Genomic DNA, 6,000 nt, shown 5'->3' on the forward strand with positions numbered 1-6,000 from the left:
GAGATGGCCTGGGGTGTTGGGGAGCTGAGCTGGCACAGCATGGAGGCAGAGGCTGCGGGCTCCCACCGGCTGGTGGGTGAGCCGAAATGAAGTTGTTATTGACTGTCACGGCCAAAGGAGGTGCCAAAGCTAATGATATAAACAGCCGCTAGGAGACACGCCATGGCGGTATCCAGTGGAATAGGCGGGAGAGGCAGTAATGGGAAGAGCAGATCACTTTCTGAGGGACCCCATCCCTCGTGCCTGGGCCAGAACCCCATGCCTCCCCTGTTGCCACCCTCGAGATACTTATATGATACGTGTTCCCCAGCAGACAGTCAGCTCGGTAAGGGCCAGGTCATTGATTGGCTGCTTGCTGCTCTGCGCCCTGTGCCCAGCACTGTGGCTGGCAGGTGAATGAGCCAGCAAGTGCATGGGTGAGAGCACCGGCTCCATCAGACCTGGATCCTGCCCTTGCAATTTGCCGTTTGTGATCCGAGCAAGTATTTCACTTCTCAGAGCTTCACTTCCCTCATCTAGAAACTCAGATGATAATGCTGACTTTACGGGGTCCACGAGAATCAGACAATGTCTACTGAAGAGATTTATAAATGCTAAAGGGGCATACAGATGTGAATTATTTTATTATGCTGCCTGAGCATGAGGAATTCACAAGATGTACACTGGTTCTCTTTGGGCCTGGGAGACGGCGACTATGTATGTTGGCTTTCTTAGTCACAGCATTAGGAACGTGAATGTGCAGTGCGCCCCCCAGCTGCCAGCGGCTGCCTGTGCTGAGACAGGCCCTCTGGGGCACTCAGCAGCACACCCTGAACCCACCTCTGCCCTCTTCCCAGTGCTAGTCCTGCAGACCTGCTGCCTGCCCTTGGGTGCCAGCAGCAGCCAGGTGCTGCGTTCCCTGCTCCACACGGGGCAGCGGGCCTCTCTCCAGGGCTTACGTTGCCTCAGCCTGCACCCTGTCACTGCGTGTGGATGTGTTATCCACCCGAATTTGGCCAGTTGTTCCAAGGGCCCCCCTCTCTGGCCTGGTTGTTCCCCTCGGAGGCCTGGTGTTCACATCCCCGGCTCTGCACAGGGAAATGCTAACCTGGGTCATACTCTAAACGTTTCAGCCTGGACATGGGGGTATAGGGCTGCTTTGCTTTGCTTTTCTCAAATCTGCCCGTCATTAGAGATACTTTGGAAATGGATTTCTGTTCCCTAGACACGTGGTATCAGTACAGAAAACGTGTTGGGCCTGTGCCAAATACCATTTACTCTGTGTGTCAGTCCGTGTGAACTCATGCGATAACTCTATATGGTAGGAATTTATATTATCCCTGTTGTACAGATAAGGAACCTGAGCCCAAGAGAGGCCATTTAACTTGCTTGAAGTTACACAGATAGAAGCGGCGGAGACAGAATCCAACCTAGCGTCCGACTCCAGACCCAGTCCCCCACAAAATGGGGAAGGGTGACTCACATCTGAATAACTGAGGTTTGAGAACATTTTGCACTTTTGCAACATCCTCTCTTGTCTTTGGCTGGATTTTCCCTGAAGCTCAACTTTTCAGTGTTGGGTAGACAAAGCTCCTGGGAACCTCCAGTTTCTCCCAGCCGCCCCTCCTCCCTCTGCTGTGGGCGACCTCGGGCTTTTCCGAGGCCCTGCCACAGCTAGCGCTGCAGGAAAGCTCCTCGCAGCCTCAGAACAGTGAGGACAGCCGTGCGGACAGACTGGGGCAAGCACAGAGGAGCCGGAGCCTCCCGTCGGCAGGACCGCTATCTCCAGACTAAGGCTCAGTGTCGCCAAGGCCCAAGTTCATTGCCACGTTCAAGCCTCCTGACCCCATTTCTATGGACAGTTTGTACCTCGTCTAGATGGCCGCTCAAGCCTGGGTAGGAGTCAGAGATACGAAGCAGACAGAATCCTGTATCAGTCTGCACTTCCCTCCTCCCTCACTGGAGAGCCCTACCCAGCATTTGATAAATTCCTGTTGAATGAACAAATGAATAAACACTAAATTAAGCCCAATCTGAAACCCTATATCTTCACCCGAGGTGTGAAGGATGCCCGGGAGCACATCTAGTTCCTTCTCTGGGTGAATCAAGTCTGTCTGTGAAGGAGTTCTGCCGTGTTCCGACCTTGTCCCCTCTTTTTCTCTCGCTTGCTTGAACACATTGAAACATAAATGTCATGTTTTCGGATGACACAACGCTAAAAGGAATCACTCCTCTGATAGACGAGAATCAAGAACACTACGTCTTAGCTAGGAGGTTCATAGAAGATTAGTAGAAAAATCTCCAAGTTAAAAGCCTCACAACCCCACGTAGAGAAATGGGGGAAGCTGGGTTGAGCAGACCCTATGAATCAGATTGGGCATTTTCAGCAGGCTGCCTGCTCAGTAGAAGCCGACAGCATGACTTAACTCTCAGACCTCAGGGATAGACATATAGTGTCTAGACATGGGAAACGCCTGACTTAGTCTGCACAGGACACACCACATCTAAAGGACTGGGCTCAATTCTCTGGGCGCCCTCTTAGGAGGGACAGTGACATAATGAAGTCCATCAGAAGAATATGATCAAAGTATTAGAAACCCCCCATTTGAGAGCGATGTGAAGGAACATTTTGGAAAAGAGAAGACTTCAGGAATTCTTGTCTAGTCTTCACATATGTGGAGCTCTATGGAAGAAAGTTACTTGGCGTTACCTGAGAGGGCAGATGAAGAACCCTGGATGGAAATAATGAAAATGTTAGAATCACCACTGCCCCAGGAGGGGACAGCTTCATAAAGCAGAGAGCTAGATATCTTAAAGGGCCCTTCCCTGAGCAGGAGTTTAGGGTAGAAGGTCCTACGCCTCTGATCTGTAACTTAGCTGCCTCTCCCAGCTTCGTGTCCTCTGCTGCTCTGCCAAGTGAGGATTTGAAAGTCCCCTTCCCACCGTCACACCAATCCCTATATCATCAACACCTTAGGTACAAGTGCAGACCTTGTGACATTCTCGCAGATTGATACAACTGTTAATCTAGCCAGACTGAGTGAAAGGAGTTCTGAGCCTGGAATGTGAAAACCTGAGTCTCGTCTTGTCTCTGCTACCAACTATGTCAGGACCCTCAGTTTTACCAGTTATGAGTTAAAAGAGTTGGATGATCTGTGATAACTCTTTTACTTCCAGTGCACTCATTCATTCAACAAATGTTTATTATCTACCATCTTCCAGACATTGCCTTCCTTAGATAAGTCCCTCCCCCTTTTGGGGTTTCGTTTTCCTCATCTGTAAAACAAGGGGATTGGATTAGATCAGTGGCTCTCAACCTGTGGGTCATGACCCCTTTGGCGGTCGAATGACCCTTTCACAGGGGTCGCCTAAGACCATCCTGCATATCAGACATTTACATTATGATTCATAACAGTAGCAACATTACAGTTATGAAGTAGCAACGAAAATAATTTTATGGTTGGGGTCACAACATGAGGAACTGTATTTAAAGGGCAAGAAGGTTGCGAACCACTGGACTAGATGAATCCCAAAATCCCTTTCATATCTAATAGGCCATGTGCCCACCTGATAATGCCATCATCTCAGCCCACATGTCATTGTTTTGGCTAAAGGTTGCCACATAAGGCTTGGATGAATGCTTTGCTAAAATCAAAAACCATTTTGTGGCTCAGGCTTTTTTTAAATCTGTCTACCTAATACTTCATATTTTAAAGTGAATAAAAATATTCTTTTAATTTGTATATGTCAAAGACATATCACATTAAGAGAAGCAACAAAAAAGTAAGCAATAAAAGAGGAAAATTAAGGGACAACCAATGCTAATCATAGTTATAATAATAATCATAATAGCTAATACTTATTGATGCTTATCAAGACCACCTTTTGAGACTTTAAAACTCTGAAAATGCCTTCGGTAAACCCTCATATTGACTGATGGTTTATCTGGGCACAGAATTCTAGGTTGGAAATAATTCTCACTCAGAATTCTGAAGGAATTGCTCCATTTTTTTTTTTTATGTTTTAATGCTGTTGCTGAAATCTGCTGTTATTGTGGTCCTTGGTTTGTTGGGCTTTACCTGACTTTCCCCCTCCCTCTAAAAGTTTTTAGAACACGCTATTTCTGCCACTATGTCCTGATGCTATGCTATGTTTTAGAGTGGGTCTTGTTTTTTAAAATAATTGCAACAAGTACCTGGAACATTGTGTCAATTTGATGCATGCCCTTCCGCCCTGGGAATTTTCCCTTACAGTTCATTCCTTTCCATTCTGTCTACCTAAAACTTGTTAGATTGATTCTCTCATTTTCTTGTAATTTTCTCTCATATTTTCGTCTCTCCGTGTTCTTTTTCTCCTTTCCGAAAAGTTTCTTTGACTTTATCTTCCCACCCATGTCTAAAATGTTTTGTTTCAACCCTGTTTTTCATTTCTAAGAGCTCTTTTTCGTCCTGTAATTTCCCCCATTTCTGTAACAGCTTGTTCTTTTGTCAAGGACAGGATGCCTCTCTTATCCCTCTGGGGATATGACAGTGCCCTTGAAGTCTTGTTGTCCTGCCTGCAGTTTCTTCCCTCTGAGCCCCTGGTCCTTTTTGTTTGCTCAGTTTGGCCTCTCGTGAGGGGCTTTTCTGAAAAGCCTGGTGATCCTTGACTGAATCATCTTTCTATTTATCAGTGAGGCACCAGAAGGGCTGACTGGCTATTGTGTGTCAGGGAGGGAGCTTACTGACTGGAAGGTTTCCTGTGCAGTGGTCTGACCAGGCACTGGGGACGGGATCCCCGAATGTCCGTATTTGACTATCTGGACATCTCTTTGGTTTCTGTAATGAAAGATCTTCAGATCTGCCTAAAAGTTTGTATTTGCCTGCAACGTTCTGGGAGCCAAGAGGGACAAGGATGGAGGCCATCTCCCTATTCTGTATGTAGACCTTCATTGAATTTCAATTTTCCAAGAACGTATGCACTGGGTAGAAGAGAGATCTAGCGGTCTGCTGCCTTTCCAAACTTTCAGTCCGTCTTGCCTCCTTAACCCACTCGTACCCCTACCCTCAGTGCAGCCTGGACTCACTCCCCCAGGGCTAAGGGCCAGGAACTCCAATCTCACCTCCATTCTACCAAGTCAGACACCACTCTTGTTTTTTATCCTCATTTGGGGATATGCTCCCCTTGACCCTAGAGAGAGAGGGAGAGAGAGAAAAACATTGATGTGAGAGAGAAGCATCGATCAGTTGCCTCCCAAATGCCTCCTGACTGAGAATCAAACCTGCAACCCTTTGGTACATGGGATAACACTCGAACCAACTAAGCCATACCGTCCATGGCAGATACCACTCCTGAAGCTACTTGTTATTCAAATAAAATGTTGACTTCTCTTCTCTACTGTTACCCCTTAGGCTCTTTGTTTTTGTGTCTCCCCATACCCAGTGTCATTTTTGTCAGGTTTAGGAATTAGTGCATATATAGCCGAATGAACAAGATATTTTTTTGAAAGATGCTCAGAACATATCAGGTAAACAGTGGGGTCTGGAAGACACTGACCGGAATGGGTGGCAGCCAATGAGAGAAAATTCTCAGGCACTGCAGCCAGACACCTCAGTTACAATCTGGGCACTAATTCCTGGAATTGATTCCCGGTGCATTCAACAGGTATTGGATGTTCGCCTGCCATGTGCCAGGCATCACTCTAGCCTCAGGAGATGTGGCCATGAGCAAGAGAGACTGTTTCTGGATCTCACATTCCTTCCAGGTTCTTACATTCTGATGTGCAATATGACAGGAAATACTAGTAAGTTAACAATCAAAAAAGGTAACACCTTGATGATAAGTGCTCAAGAAAGTGAAATAGGATTGTGTGTTAGAAAGTAAATATAGAAACTGCCTTGCTCACAGATTCTAAAACAGGAAGGCGTTCTGAAGTCCATTTTCCTCACCATAAACATGAGGAGATTCGGGTATGGAGAGGGCAGGGTGTCTTCCCAATGTCACACAGGGTAAACCTGCCCCAGCTCCAAGGTCTCCTGATTC

Source organism: Myotis davidii, unplaced genomic scaffold, assembly GCF_000327345.1.
Source record: "Myotis davidii unplaced genomic scaffold, ASM32734v1 scaffold9, whole genome shotgun sequence".
NCBI classification, from domain to species: domain Eukaryota; kingdom Metazoa; phylum Chordata; class Mammalia; order Chiroptera; family Vespertilionidae; genus Myotis; species Myotis davidii.